A 17,583-nucleotide genomic window follows, 5' to 3' on the forward strand; every position below is an offset into this window, starting at 1 on the left:
AGTCAAATTATTCTATAGACCTAATGCTATGCCAATCCAATTACTAAAGAAATGTAACAGGGATAGGTACTAGGGCTGTAATTTCATTAGTATAATAGTAGAATTCAGAAATGACTGGATGGCAAGACTTAGTTATAGATGGTTCAATGTCAGATAATAAGAGGTATCCAGTGGACACCACTACTCCCCAGACCTATGCTTGACTCTGGGGACTACTTATTTTTTAACAATTATTTGGACAAAGGTATAGATAGCATATGGCAACAAGGTAGTGTAGTGGATAGAGTGCTGGGCTAGAGTAAGAAGGTTCATCTTCCTGAGTTCAAATCTGGTCTTAAACACTTACTAGCTGTGTGACCCTGGACAGGTCACTCAACCCTGTTTGTCTCCATTTCCTCATTTGTAAAATGAGTTGGAGAAGGAAATAGCGAACCATTCTTGTATCTTTGCCAAGAAAGCCATGAATGGGGTCATGAAGAGTTGGACATGACTTAAGCAACTGAACAAAATAGAAGGTATATGCACTTAAGATTTTCAGAAAACAAGAAGGTGGAAAGGATAGCCAAAGTGTTGCTTGACAGAGTTAGGATTCAATAGGATTTTTATTGACTGGAGCATTGGGCTGCATCTAATATGGTGAAATTGAGTAGGTATAAATGCAAAGCCTTAAAGACTTGGGCACAAAAGATCAACTTCAGAAGTATATGCTGTTATTCTGAAAAAAATCTGAGGGTTTTAGTGGACTTTGTATTAGTCAGCAATGTGATGTGGCAGTCAAAAAAAAAAAAGCTGTTGTGATATTGGTTCATATTTGGAGGGGCATACCTTCCATGGATAGGAGGTAATGGACCCATCATGCTTTGTCCTCATCTGAAATACTATATGTTCAGTTCTGGGCATTATAGTTTAAGAAGGACATTCTTAATCTGGATAGTGTTCAGAAGAGGGCAACCAGGATGAGGAAAGGCTTTGAGTGCATGTCATGTAAAGATCAGTTGATGGAATTGAGCATGTTTAACTTAGAGACTCAGACATATAATAGCCAACTTCAAGTATTTGAAGGGCTAATAAGTGAGGAAGGATTAAATTTGCTCTTTTTAACTGAAAAAGTCAGACCTGGGAGTAATAGATGGAGTTTACAGAGATAAATGTAGACTTGAAAATTTTCTAATGACTAGTGTCCAAAATTGGAGTGTCCTGCTTCCAGAGGTGATAAATCTCCCTTTCTCAGAAGTCTTCAAGCAGAAGCTGGGCAAACACTTGCGAGGAACAATATAGTGGGGGTTTCTCCATGTATGGGTTGGACAAGATCAATCAAGCAATGAGCAGTTATCAAAGACTTTTTTTTTTTTTTTGGCTAGGCACTAAGCTCAACATTGAGCAGTTAGATGGTGCAGTAGATAGAGGACCAGGACTGGAGTCAGGAAGACTCCTCTTCTTAAGTTGAAATTCAGCTTCAAATACTTACTAGCTGTGTGATCCATGCAAGTTACTTAACCTTGTTTGTCTCAGTTTCCTCATCTGTAAAAAGAGCTGAAGAAGGAAATGGTGAACCAAGAAAACTCCAAAAGAGTCACAAAGAGTTTGGACACAACTGAAAAATGACTAAACAATAAATGTTCAACTCTAAGACAAAAGTCTTAGTGCGGTTTTAAGATATTAAAGTTTAAAAATGCACTGAAACTTTTAGAAAGTCCTATATTAAAATAAAAAGAGACAGTCTCATGGTATTGATATTCCAGGAAAGACAACATCAATACCTGTTCCAGGGAGATGAAAAGTGGAGAGGAGTTTGATTCACCTAAGCAGGCAGATGGTGATGGGATGTGAAGCTATGGCATGGTCTTGTATCTAAGACCACTCAGGTAACTACCATCTCTCTTGTGGTTGAATTTGAAGTGATAGTGGATTCAAGGTAAAGATATCTAGAGTAAGCAATTGCTATCATCCCTTCCCAAATTCTAAAATTCAACAAATACTTATTAAGTCCTTACTATGTAACACTTGTAATTTGTATTAAGAATACCTAGACAAGTCATTTAACTTCTCAGGCCATTCTCTAAGATAAGTTGCCAATTACATTGGTAGATTACTGGAAGGTCTCTTCATCAATTGAAATCACAAGCCCGGGAAAGAAAAGGACAGAAAGAATAGAGGGAAGGAAAGAAGGAAGAAAAGAAAGAAGGAATAAAGGGAGGGTGGAACAATACTAGCTTGCAAGCTTATGTATGATTAGAAAAAATTCCTAGGTGTTTTTCAACTTTTACCCTTGTCTTATAATATTTGATACACATAAAAACACAAATCCTATTTAAAATTCAGGTTTATTTGCATTAAAATTCCTCATCTCTTCAGAATTGCTTATTTAATTAAGTCACTATAAGAGCACATATCCTGGGTGCACTTTTGATAACCTTAATTTTAACGATTATACATTTTAGGAACAAAAACAAATTATCTGAAAGTACTATTTTTTTTTTACATAAAATATAGTTGGCAAAATGTATGTGTAATTTACTGTTGTGAACTCCTTCTATATGAGTCATTGAAGTAATTTCTTCTTCATCCAGCAGTATATACCAAAACATGGCTGTTTAGAGGTTTTATGGCAGTGATTACACATATTTCAGGATTATGATCCAATATTACCATGCCCCACTCTCCCAATTTACTGTTCTAAAATATTTTCAAAGAGAATATATTGATATTTAAGGCTCAAATAAAGCTCTATGAGCTACAGAGCATGTCCACACAAAGAAATGAGTACCCCAGTGAATTTTAACAGCTTAACCACAAGTTTTAAAATTCAAACTTCAAAATTACTTTCCTCATTTTCAGAATCACAATCCATTCATCTCAGAATTCTGAAATAGGTTATTAATGTTGTTACAAGAAATCTTTTCCAAATCTTTTCCTTAGTTTCAACAGAAGTTGAACTAAGGTAAAGCAATCAGGGAATTGTCACAAGACACTAACATTTGGTAGGTGTTAACAGTGCTTGTAGACCTTTAGCAGTAAAGATATGTTTAGCATCTAGTTGGCCAGCATCTTTAGTTAAAACAAGAATCTAGCACATATTCTTTCTTATACTACTTAAAGGTGGCTCAGGATGCCCTTCTTCCTCTGAAGGCTATGTTCTAGGACAGCTCCTCCAGTGTCACTTTATCAAGCCAATGCCAACCCATTTTAATGTCACTTGACCTAGACACATAAATTATTAATTATGAATATTAGAGGCAAAATTAGGATTACTGAATTCAAAGCCAATACTGAACTAAGACATTATAAAATATTATATTTAAATATATATCAAATACACATATATATAAATATATAAAATATACCTCAGAAGTATAAAGAGAGTTCTATTATTTTTGTGCATCACCCATTCCTGCCAAGGAAAGTAAGCATTTCCCTAAAAAACATTTCATTGATCTTACATGTAGCATATCAACACTTAAAATAACTTCTCTTTTCTGCTTAGTCATTGGGTGCCTGATAACAAATTCCTTTCATTGTCTTACTCTTTAATTTTACTGACATGTTTGTGATAGGAGTGATTAAAACCTTTCCAGTGGTCATTTAAAATCATGAAGCATAATTTCTATCCAAAAACTAATTAAACATGAATGAAAAATATTTATTGAGGATAGGTAGAAATACTCTTCACATGACTGAGGAAAAAAACAATAGTAATTTAGGCAGTTACTGAATATTTATTCACGTCCTTCAGATGTTGACTTGGCCTAGTAGAGAATGAAGAGCTAGGAAGGGGAAAAAACTAGATCTCACCAATAACTAGCTGTTTAATGATCATTTCTCTCAAGTATACAGTGAGTCTGTCATTCAACAAACTTTTGCTAAGCATTTACTGCGTGCATGTCCCTGCTAAATTCTGAGCAAACAAAGAAAGGCAAAAACATAATGTCTGTGCTCAAGGAGCTCCAACTCTAATGGCAGAGACAACACGCAAATAACTACATACAGACAGTTCTCACTTCACATAAATGGATCATTCTGCAGACATCTATGTAAAGCTATTTTTTTTCATAACTCAAATTTGCCCATAGATGTGGAGAAGAGAGGAAGGGGACCCACAAGGTTCAAGGACATGGAGAGAGGGAGGGAGAGAGAGAGAGAGAGAGAGGGAGGGGGAGAGAGAGAGGGAGGGGGAGGGGGGGAAGGAGAGAGAGAGAGAGAGGGAGGGGGAGAGAGAGAGGGAGAGAGAGAGAGAGGGAGGGAGAGAGAGAAAGAGAGAGAGAGAGGGGGAGAGAGAGAGGGAAGAGAGAGAGAGGGAGGGAGAGAGAGAAAGAGAGAGAGAGAGAGAAAGAGAGAGTGCACAGTACTGTACTATAAAGTTAACATAGGTCTTTGTTGGATTTGCTTTTTTTTTCTTGGAATGTAGATTTCTTTTAGAATTCTTTACGTAAAGTCCTATTTGCATAATGTGAATTTGTGTAAAGTGCAGATAGTTCTGCACATACAAGTATGTATGTGTATGTGTGTGTGTGGCTAGATTTAATCCAGGTCTTTCTCACTCCCAATTCTACTTCCTGGTTTATTTTAACTTCTCCCACAGGGAAGGCATTATATCAGCATGGAGACTCAGGAGAGAAACCAGGAATTGAAATTGGAGTAAGAAAGACCTGTATTCAAACCTGGCTTCAGACACGTACTAACCACGTAATCCTGTACAAGCCATTTTACATTTCTATGCTACATCTTCATGCCTCATCTGTAAAATGAGGGGTGTGAAATTGATGGCCTCCTAAGGATCCCATGATCCTGTGATCTGGGTTTGAATCTTGTCTCAGACATTTATTAGGTGTGTGACGTTAAATTCTTGAGCCTCAGTTTCCTTACCCATAAAATGGAACTAATACAAGTGCCTTACTCATATGGCTATTATAAGGCTTAAATGAGATAATGCATGTAAATTGCTTTACAAACCTTAAATTGCTATATAGATCTTAGCTATCTTTAATATTTATTCTAACTCTAAACCTATCATTCTATCACACAAGAATGGCCAAAAGCACTATAGTTCAAATAGCCATTGTCATGGTAGTACAGGCATAATCTCAGTATTGAGCAACATGGCTTTTCTGGAAATTGGGCTGTAAAATGCATTCTGTTTCTCCATAGAAACAATACTATAAGTGGGAACTGCCGATGTGATCGAAGATTCAGCATCTAGAAGCAAACTTATGACAAGATAATGTCCACAAAGCAAAGATAAAATGATTCCAAATTCAATTCTTTCAAATAGCCAAGTTGTTGTTGAGACATATTCAACTCTTTGTGACCCCATTTGAAGTTTGCTTGGCAAAAATCCTGGAAGAGTTTGTCATTTCCTTCTCCAGCTCATTTTTCAAGTGAGGAAACTAAGGCAAACAGGGCAACATGACTTCCCCAGGGTCACAAAACCAGTATGAGTCTTGGGGGAGATTTGATCTCTATCCCCTGAGCCATCTAGCTGCCTATTCTCCAAATCTCATAAAGGGTCACAAATGTATGGCACACATCATACAAGAGGATACAATGTACTATAAAATATACATATGAAATACGAAAATAAAACTTTATAGTACCATAAATTTGTTATAGCTAAGATTAATAAGCAAATGACTTCATTTAAACTAATTTCATCCCTACCATTTAGTAAATAAGTCCCAGGGAATTGTCTGAAGCACTAAGAGGTTAAGGTATTTGTCAAGGGTTATATAGCTCTCAGAGAGAGAATTCGAACTTAGGTTTTCTAGATTCTAAAGCTAGTGCTGCATGCCCTATAACATACTTCCAGCAAACTAACAAGCTAGCTATAATGAATATAAATCTCTCATGACCAAGTTGTGTTGACTTTCTTGGAATTTAGAAAAGCTATTTTGAGATGATTCGTCCCACTGACTCTTTAGAAAAGATATCCAAGGATGCAGGCGCTATGCCATTTAGTGCATATATTACAAAGAGTATTGAATGAGACATTTTTTAAAATGGTCAGCAAAGTAATTTGTTTTGCTTGACTATGCAAGAGCTTTGATTTGTTTTGTTTTGTTTTTCCAATGTGGGATGAAGTGAGTGAAGAAAGAAAATCATTCATTCCTTAGGGAGAAGCGAGATTTCTATTACCATGAATTTTTATTACATATAGCTTGCTTTTCTCTTTAAGTATATAATCAATTTAACTTGTTTATTACATTATTTTTATATATTATATTTAACATATGATTTTCTGTGCTGACTTGCTCCTCTGTGATTCCTTCTGACCTTCTTCTGGTTCTCTTCTGTATATATTTTTTAAAGTTTCAAAGAGCATTTCCTTTCTTTCCTTATTCTTTTTGCGGGGCAACTCAATCAATAGATACCCTCCTCTCTTCAAATCCTCCCCCCAATAAATCCTGTTAATAAATATACATAGTTAAGTAAAACAAATTCCTACAATGGCCATGCCTAGAAATAGATACCTTATAGCATCCATCTTAAGTCAATCACCTCTGCTCCAGGAAGTGGGTAGAATAATTCATCAATCCTCTGGAATTGCAATGATCAGAGTTTTTAAATCTGAATTTCAAAGATGTATTTCTGTATAATCACATTGCTATATGGGCAGCTACAGTGGATAGAGTACCAGACCTGGAGTCAGAAAGACATATCTTCTTGAGTTCAAATTTGACCTCAGCTACTTAACTAGCTGTGTGACCCTGGGCAAGTCACTTAACCTGTTTGTCTCAGTTTCCTCATCTGTAAAATGAGCTACAACAAGAAATTGCAAACCACTCCAATATATCTGCCAAGAGTCAGACCCAACTGAACAACATTGTTATGTAAGTTATGCTTCTTATGCAGCTCACTTTAATCTGTATCATTTCATGCAAGTCTCCCCAGGTTTCTCTGTAAAATTTTTGCCACTTCCTATAGCGTGATGCTATCCTATTATACTTACACAACTTATTTTTGCTATAACAAAAAGAACTGCTAAAAATATTTTTGTACTTGTAGGTCCTTTTCTTTTTCTTTTATTGGGATAAAAGTCTAGTGCTATCACTTAGTGAAAGGATACACACAAACACACAACATATCTATATCTTTTGTCTGAGCTTGAATTTTTTGTCTACTCATAAGTTGTGAAAAGCATTTTCTTCCTTGATCATCTAATTTGTTTATGATGAGGCTTCATATGTGAATAAAAAGAAAAAGGAGAGATAATCCCTGTCCTCAAGAAGCTGACATGCTAATGGGGAAAACAATTTACAAGTTTCTGACAGAGCAGGGCATTCTGGTCCAAAAAGTTTTAGGATAGTGAGGTTAGAGTGAAGTAGACTGATAGATATAACCCATCCAGGAACAATAGTAGAGTTGTTATGATCATGATAATTGGTTTTAGAACTTGAAGTAGCTGAGAGAGGCAATGGATAGGAAGGTGTATTTATGTGGCAAGGCGGCAGTGGTAGCGGACGTGCCAGGACAGGAAAAAATGAGATGAAGGATGTATGTTGTTCAGTCATGTCCGACTCTTCATAACCCCATGGACCTGCATGCCAATACTGTCTGTGGGGTTTTCTTAGCAAAGATACTGAAGTAGTTTGCCATTTCCTTCTCCAGTGGATTGAGGTAAAGAGAGGTAAAGTGACTTACTCAGGATCACACAAGCCAGTTAGCATTTGAGAATGAATTTGAACTCAGGTCTTCTAATTCCAGGTCAGTACTCTATCCATTGAGCCAACTATCTGCCTCATGGCTAGAGTTGTCCAGAAGTAATATTACAGGGGAAGCAGATACCAATCAAAAGTGCAACACTCCAGAGTAGACATTTCCTTTGTGCTTAGGGACACAGTATCTAGTGAGGATATCACAGTAACTGGTAGGGAGGCTGCGAAAGTAAGAGAGAAGTATCTCTTGGGATCTTGGTTTCTGTTTTGGGATATTGTTCTAAACATAATTTGTCCCTTTTCAATTTTCCCAGAATTTTGTTGTGAAAGAGTGAATCTTTATGAGTCGTGTTTTTTGGATTTATCAAACACTGAATGTTTGACATGCTTGTTTACATATGCAAGGATGTTTGTTTCCTTTTCTGTACTATGTACCTAAACTGATTGACTTCATTGATTCCGTTAACTGTACTGATGTCTTCTGCATATATTAACCAATACCAAATAGTTTTCATGATTAACTTGACATCTGCTTGTAGGACACCTCTTCCTTCTTATGTTTTCCCCACTATTACCCATGAGACCCTTGACCTCCTTTTTCTCCAGATGAATTTTTTTAGTAATTTTTTTTCTAATTCTCTAAAGTAATCCTATGGTAACTTGAGTGTTATGGCTTTGAATAAGTAGATTATTAGAATTGCCTTGTATCTCCAACTGTCTATTAAACTTGTCAAACTGGATGTCCCATAGCTTAATCTCAACTTATCCAAAACTGAACTCATTATCTCCCTTCTCTTAAACTCTTCCCTGTTTAAGCTTGCCTATTATAATCAAAGGTACCACCATCCTCCCAGTCACCCAGTTGCATAACTAGGGGTTATCCTTAACTCCTCATTCTTACCCTCCATATTCAATCTGTTTCCAAGTCCTGCTCATTTCTATTTTTGTAACATCTCTTATACGTGCCCCCTTCTCTCCTATGACAGTGAAACCATCTTTGTACAAGCTGTCATCACCTTACACTTGTACTATGGCAATAGACTGCTGGTTGGTCTCCCTGCCTCAAATCTCTCCCCACTCCAATTATCCTCCACTCAAATGCCAACATGATCTTTCTAAAGTGCAGGTCTGACCACAGCACTCTCCTATTCAATACACTCCAATGGAGGGATATCTCTATCACTCCCAGGATCAAATATAAAGCCCTCTAATATCCAAAGCCTGTTCCCCTCCTATATTTCCAGTCTTCTGAAGCCTTACTCCCTCAAATGTACACTCCAATTCCCTGACCTTGCCTGACTCTGGCCTTTTTGCTGTTCCTATCACACAAGACACTCAATTTCCCCTTCCTTATGCCTGGAATTTTCTCCCTCCTCATCTCTACCTCCTAGCTTCATTCCAGTCTCACTTAGAATCCCACCTTCTGCAAGAAGCCTTTCCTAATCTCCATTAATAAAAGAAATTAAGTTTTGCTTTTTTTTTTGGCTGATTATCTCCAATTTACCCTGTATGTAACTTGATTTCCCATTGTTTCCCTATTAGACTGTCAATTCCTTGAGAGTAGGGACCATCTTTTACCTTTCTTTGTATGTCCAGCATTTAGCAGAGTACCTTTCCCATAGTAAGCACTTGATAAATCTTTATTAACTCTCTGACTGACGGAATAGTATGAGGGGATGGCTCTTTTAAGTTATAATTAATTTACCCAGCACAATAGCTAATACTAGACAAGAAGCAAAGTGTGTGAGTCAGATTTATTTTAACATGTTTCTTTAAAATCTCTTGGGAGGGGGCTGAGAAGTAGGGTAGAAAAGAGTAATTAAGGGACAAAGAGACAGAAAGAAAATGTTGACTATTGCTTCTTTGCAAGGTTGCTTTCGAAAAACAGGAAGATCTGAGATCAGTGGTGTGACTGGTATGTTTTCTGAAGCCTTCCATTTGCAACATACAGCAGACTTACAGAAGTTTACCCAATAGATTATAAAAGCAGAGAAGGGAATTTTCAGCTATTTTATCTGGAATTAACCTGGACCTTGATTCTTGTATGTAGTTATTGGCCATGAGTATCTTGTTCCTTAGGAAGGCCTTTCCCCCCCTATAACTTCAGTGTTGCTGAGGTTGTGGGAGAAGGAAGTAGATTTAGAAACATTTCAGAGTGGGAGTCTCAAAAGCTGTGGCCTTTTGGGGGATGATTCAGTAACTACTATTACAGGCAACACATTAGCGGTGCGAAAACAGTTTCTCCTGAGATGATAAAATCAATCTGTAATATGCTTTGCAAGCATCTCAGATGGCAGGTGTTAGGCATTAAAATCAAATATCATGTGCTGGATAAGCAAACACTTGCATCTTTGTTCTTTTCCAAAAATTAATTCAGATTTCCATCTTTAAGGTGCTCTGTAATCTCAAACTCTCTTGAGTTTAGCAAGGAAATTCCTGGGAATAAAGCGAACAAGAAATAATTTTGCTTGGGATAAATAAAGGTTTTTCTTTCATAGAACCCACTAGCTGGAGCAAGAAAATCTGTCCTACTCATTGTTCCCTAGGCCACCCAGGTGGTATTAGAGAAAGCACTTCTATTCAAATCTTCTGACTCTAGAGAGTTATTTTTTCACTGTTCCACATCATTATCTTGCTCCGTTTTAAACAGCAGGTTGGCAATAATGGAGGATATTTTCACCCAAGAACACAGACATTCCCCAATTGTTTCAGATTGCATTCTATAACTTGGCATGACTTTCTTTAGTTACCAAGATTAGCTTTTTGTCATCAAAAAGCTTCAGACTGACTTGTGACAAGATAATTGGTATATCTCTGCATCAACTCTTTTTTCTCATGTATTCAAATCTAAAGCTGGTTAGCTTGCTGTGCTTAAGCCATTGATACCAAAAATTATCCCTATCCCTCCTGTCCTTGAATATGATATAGGTTAATAGAGGTGAAGGGGGAAAGCATAGCACAAGAGATTATCGAATTATATCTCCTAAGTTTTCAGAAACACTGTAAGAAGAAACAGAATTTTTGCAAAATATGCATTTCATTTTTTAAAAAATCTCTTTGACTGTGTATGTTGGGGATAAGTATATTAACTTAGCATGAGCAACTCCCTTTTGTTTTAAGTGTCCATGTTGTGATTAAGTAGTTAGGATAAAAGTTGTTTTGTATAAGATAAGTACTTATGTACAGCATGTTAATGATGTGTGGGTCCCTCAAAACTGAGGTATAGAACTAACGAACATCTGCTAATGATATATCTCCTCCAAATCTGACAAAGAACTGATAAACATCTACTAATGGCTTTAGGAAACTAAAGCTTTAATTGGTTATTTCTTTTCATCATAGACTTATTTAACTGACAACCAATGAGAACTCAGATGTAACCTGTATTTGTAAGAATCATAAAAACCTACCGGGGGCCCCAGCCGTCACCCTGCTTTTGAGTTGTGATGAAGGGAGACCCCCTATGTTCCTCACACTGGGAAATTTGAGCATCCTGGGTTCACTTAAGAGAAGTGATTGACAAAGACTAAAATGGCTTCTTTCAGGGCAGAGAGCTAAACTTGGCATAAGCATCGTTGTAAGACATGTTTACTGGAATCTTTAGGAATAAGTTTGGTGGTTTATTCCCAGAGGGGTGGATATCTGTATTGTTAGTTAGATAGCTGCCAGTTTTTGATTAGTAAAGATTGTATGGATTGATAGTATAAACGTGATTTAGTGTTTCTATCATATTGTTAAGTATACATAGCAATAAAAATATATGTGCAATATATGTGCACCACTCTAATGTGTTATGAATTCCATCAGTGATACTCAGAGAACTGACAAATTTCAAAGAACAGTCTGTTGTGTTGTCCAATGCATCAAAAGCAAAGCCTGCTCAAGAGATATTTTGACCATTTAAGATGAAGAGCAGGATTTCCTTAAAGCAGATGGAGTAGGAAGCCTCATATTTTTGGAGGTGATAAAAACTGTATATTTCTAGTAAAGAAAAAAGTCCCTAACACAAATGTTACTTTAAATGTTTTGCAAGTACAGTAATTAGCTAAATCCTGGTTCAGGGAAAGCTCAATGAGTTTTGAAATAATTCTAACCCTTTTTTCAAGCTATTCATACCCCAGGACAAGTACCTCCAGAACCAGTCCAATATCTTTCAGTGAAGGGTAAGAGACTATGAAGTCACCAGAGACAGACACTGTCATCTCAGTAGTACCTAGAAGTTCATCATGTCCTCTCAGAAGCATGATTGTATTAACCCCAGAGGGAAACTGAGTATTAGCCCAGTAGCCTATGGAAACCTATATTCTCTGCAGTTCTCTAGGGGGTACCTAAGTAAGAAGACACAGCTGTAACCAAAAAAGGGTGTTGACCTTGGAATTTGATTCTCAGCTTTGTCAGTAATACCTGTGTGACCTTGGGCAAATCACTCTGGACCTCTGTTCTCATTTGCAAAAGGAAGAGGTTGGACTTAATGGCTTCTAAGGTCTGTTCCAGCTAGAGATTTGACAAGATCCCAGGAATCTTTTCTAGTGATCCAATATTAGGGAAATTTGATTGGTCTGCTTTGAAGACATAATCTAAGGTTACAAGAAGAAGCATACAAAATGCTTTAAAACAAATTAGTCAAGAAAGAATCAGAAATAGTTCAACTCAATAATGCAACATTTGACAACTCTCCCAAAATAAATTACCTAGGAAAGAATCCACTATCTGAGAAGAATCACTAGGAAAACAAGAGTACAATCTGGCAGAAATAAGGTTTATAACAATATCTGACACCACATACCACAATAATCTCAAAGAATATGCATGACCTAAATATAAAATATCACACAATAAAAAAAATTAAAAGAGGTACCTTTCTCACAGATGTGACTAGAGGTTGTATAGGTGAATTTTTAACCCAAAAAGGGATAGAGGCAATATCAAATGATAAGAGAACCTCTCCTCATGCCCTGTACTGTCTGAGTCACTTTAATTTTCTTATAGTTTTCAGTATATACAATATACAAAAAAAAATCTTTTAAAGTAGACACAGTCATATTTTTAAAGTGGCTGCAATCATATTATTGAAGTAGGTGAACTGATTCAATTAATTCATGAAATTGAATAATTTAAATTTAAATACACGAAATTTAAAAGATTTATATTAGCAAAATTAATTCAATTAGAATAAGAAAGAAAAAGATCAAACTGAGGGAAATATTTCTATCAAATCTCTGATAAGGGATTGATATCAAAGACATTTAAGCAACTAACAGAAATCTATAGGACCCAAAACCACTTCCCCAAAATAAGTCACCAAAGAAGATGAACAAACAGTTCTCAAAAGAAATACTACAAACTACCAGCAATCAAATGAAAAAATGCTCCAAATCTTTTATAAGAAAAATGTAAATCAAAACAACGCCCTATACCAAGCAAATTGGCAAACATGATAAAAGATGAGGATAGACGATGTTAGAGAAATTTTAAATAGACAGGTGGTCTTCTCTTCCCAAGGTTCCTATAACCCATTTGGGCCAGCAGGAAGACGCACCAGAAGAGGTTTCTCCTTTGGCCTTCCATATCTCCATCTTATTCCCTGACACCCTGAACCTATCCAGGGTGCTTGGGTGCCCACATATCTAGGATACAATGGGGGGGGGGGGTCAACAACTCCTTTTCTTCCTATAACACAGATGACCACCAGGCCTTCCTGTCTTCTTTCCCACTAGTCCTAAAGTCTTCCAGGCTTTACCATCTGCCCCTGCCTCTTATCTAGACCATGGCATTATCATACTGTTACTACCTAGGTACCCCAGGACCATGAATGGCCTACCACATTCTTAGGACTTCCAAGACTTTCCATTTGCTCTGAAGCTATGCTTTCTTATATGTGTTGTTTCCTCTAGCTATAGTGTGAACATATTGAGAGCAGAGACTGCTACTATTTTTCTCTTTGTATCCCCATTGCGTAGTACATTGCTTGGCACATAGTAAGCCCTAAATACCTGCCTATTCATTCATTCATTCATACCTTTTGAACTAGATATTCCAATGCTAGGTATATACCCCTGTGAGGACAACGATAAGAAAGGTCCCATATAAACTAAAATATTAATAGCAACATCTTTTGTAATAGGAAACAACTAGAAAAAAAGGAGATGTCCATTTAAATGGCTAGGCAAGTAGTAGTGTAGCTGTAATGGAATTACACTGGCCAGTAAGAAATCATGAAAATATAGAAGTACGGGAAGCTTTAGATGAACTGATGCAAAATAAAACAAGCAGAACCAGGCGGACAAAAACATAATGATTATAAGAAAGTGAAGAACAAAAACAAAACAATAAAAATTGAATGCTGTGATATTATAATGAATAAAATCCCCCCAAAAGAGATATGAAAAACCACTTACTTCTTTGTGGAGAAGGGGATGACTATTAATGAATGAATGAAAAAGTTTTATTAGATACATGTTATTGAATATGGAATACTGGAAGTCACAAGGCATCCTGAAGAGACAACAAGAGGCAACATGTGCCAGGTAAGCCAAACAACCTCCACCATCTTCTATCAGAAACTGATGGAGACAGCCCAGGCTTCTGAATCCAAGAGTCTTGGGAATGTTAGTGTCCCCTAAACTACCAGACCTGCTTTCAGCCTAGCCTCAACAGCTATCACAGAGGAGAGAAGTCTTTGTAGAGAATGGGTCCATCTTCCTCATTACTATCAGCAATAATTGATCAGCTATCACTGATAGATAGATAGTACAAGAGCTCTGGGGACGGCAGCACTTTCTGGATCACCAATCCTGCTTCCAGCCTAGTGTTTGCAGCCATCATCTAGGGAAGCAGCCTCTGTGGAAAAGAAGTTAGCCATCCCCACCAACAGCCAACCAATTTGCCACTCATAGGCAAGTCGGTCTAACTAAATCAGCGAGGTACTAGAAGGAAGAGAAAAGAGGTAACATATGTCAGGCAAGTCAAACCACCACTACCATCTTAGCCATCTTTTCCCTTCATATCCTACTGGTAACAGTCTAGGTCCCTGAACTCAAGAGTCTTGAGAATAGCAAAATTTCCAACCCAATGACCACAGCCAGGCTCCTGGGAAGATGCAGTCTGGTAACTGCTCCTGGTAACAACCACATCAGTTGAAGATCCAGGAAGGAAAGTTCTTGTCACCAAAGTCCTTGGCATTGCCAAATGGTTCAACACTGAAAACTTTCATGATTTTATCAACAGACATGACATTTAAAAAGAGGCATTACTATCTGCTTTGCCACTGTACCCTTAGAACCAGGGGACCTTTCCATCTAATTTTCAGCTGAAACTTTCCATGTGTCCCCTCCTCCATGAGAATGAGAACTGGAGAGTAAAGACTTACTTTTCTATCTGTATCTCCAGCTCTTAGAACTGTGCTTTGCACAAATAAGCACTTAATAACTATCTTATTTCTTCATTCTTCCATTTATACTATGTGTGAAGAATTGTGCTAAGTGCTGAGGATAGAAGTAGAAAGGCAAGACAGCTCCTTCTTTCTGGGAGTTCACATTCTAATTGGGGGAGACAAGGCATATGAGATGTGTCTGGGCTAAGAGTCAAAAGGAAGGATCTGATGGTCTTGAGATAGCAGCAGAACTGTGTTTTCTTTAATGACATTTCCACTGATTAAACAATATCTACTTCTGATGTTGAACTGGCAAGATCTTTTTCCTCTGAGTCTTTAGTAGTTGAAACTTCTGAGAAAGCAGGACTATATACATCATCCTACCTGGGGGAAATATGGAGAAAGCACAACTCACCCCAAATGTGTGAATTGTTTATACAGGAATTCCAGACATTTTAAGGCTATAGGAGGCTTTTTGGATGCCTCTCAAAATTTACCCCATCGAGCACCACTTCCTCATAAGGCTGCTCCAGTTGAAATGCCTGAATCCATCTCTCCTCACTGTGTCCAACAAACTTCTGAGAAAACAAGATCCTTCACCTTGGAAACTAATTCTCATTTGTTCCTCTTTGGAGTCAGTGTTGAATAAAAAGGCAACTAATGAGTTGGAGAAGCTAGCACACCAAATGCTGTAATTCAACCAAAAGGTTCAGACTCATTTACAGCATGTGATATGAAGCAACTAGAATATTGTGAGTTCTTAATGAATATTAAATAATGATAATTCTCTAAATCTCTCTTAATGAATCATCATATTCTCTCTCCTCTGTTATCCTCTCCATCTCCCATATCTTTACCCTCTCCACCACCTTTTTTCTCCCCCTACACCTCTCCTTCCCTCTCTCTGTCTCCTTTTCTCTCTCTCTCTCTCTCTCTCTCTCACACACACACTCACACACATACATACACACACACACACACACACACACACACACATACACACACCAAAGGACAGGCAATGGTGATTTGATCTGAAAAGGTCCATGAGAGGGCAATGAAGAAAATAAAATGTTTGGACAGATTTATGTTTTCTAACAAGACTGGTAGAATAGGATTAATTAACCATTATAAAAGAATAACTTGTAGGAATGGAAAGGAGTCATTGAAATAGATCCATTTTTCATTATCAGCTATCACATGAATGGACAAGAGAACTCAATTAAGATGGAAGAAATTAAATTGGGGGAAAATAAAAACAAAAATAAGTTCTGCTCTATATTCTTCTTTGCTCAGAGAATTCTATATTGCAGCAATGAAATAGTGTTAAGAGAAAAAGATGTAGAACTTGAGAATAGTGGCTATTTTAATATAAGTTAAATTGAGACCTATTAGCTCTAAGGTGCTAAATGGCTTCTGTCATGTTAATATCCATCATGATAGTAAAATTCATCAATGTTATTTGCCAATCGTCTGGTTCTAAGCCTAATGGTTTCTCTATTTGTGATAGTCGTTGTCTCTATAAGGCTATAATAACCCAACAAGAGTATATTTCTTGAGACTGAAGAGGTGAAAAGCTATGTTTACTTTCCCCCCTATATAACCTCTATTCTATTTTAAGACCTCATCATTTCTAGTCTCTGTTACTGTTGAGTCATTTTTCAGTCATTTCTGACTCTTCATGACGCCATTTGGGGTTTTCTTGTCAAAGATACTAGAGTGATTTGCCATTTCCTTCTCTAGCTCATTTTATAGATGAGGTAACTGAGGCAAACAGAGTTAAATGACTTGCCTAGGGTCACACAGATACTAAGTGTTCAAGGTCAGATTTGAACTCAGGAAAATGAGCCTTTCTGATTTCAGATCTAGCTGTCTAGCCTAAAAGCCTGCAGTAACTTCTCAGAAAGTCTTCCTACGTCTAATCACTCTGCTCTCTTATCTACCCCACACAATTACCAAACTGATATTCCTAAAGTATAGGTCCAACCTGATCACTCCCATACTCAAGAATCTTCAGTGGCTTCTATTGGCCTTAGGACAAAATACATACTCTCCTCAGCTTTTACTATGGCTCCTACTTACCTTTCCAGAATAATTTCTGATTATTCTTCATTACATATACTTCCTTCCCATCAAAGTGGTTTACTTTTCATTCCCTGAATTCAACATTTTATCTCCTGACTTCATACCTTTCCAAAACCTGTTTTGCATACCTAGAAGACAGTTCCTCCCCACCAATTCCTCTGAGAGTCTATAGATTCTGCTGATGTTTATTTCAGGTGCCACCTCCTATGGGAAGACCTTCTTGATTTCCTCACCTCAGTTTTTAGCACTCTCACCCTTCTGAATAATTAATAAAAATAATAATAAATCCTGTTTACTGAATTTCTTTATCTGAATACACGTTGTATCCCCTCAGCAAATGCAGATTACTTGAAAACAGAAACTGTTTATGTCTTTATATCCCCAATGGCAATGCATAAGTATTTAAAGATGTTTGCTGAATTGAATTTAACTCCCTTGTTCTACAAACTTAAAAAAAAAGCGTACCTTTTTCATGGCTAT

Source organism: Notamacropus eugenii, chromosome 2 (assembly GCF_028372415.1).
Source record: "Notamacropus eugenii isolate mMacEug1 chromosome 2, mMacEug1.pri_v2, whole genome shotgun sequence".
NCBI classification, from domain to species: Eukaryota; Metazoa; Chordata; class Mammalia; order Diprotodontia; family Macropodidae; genus Notamacropus; species Notamacropus eugenii.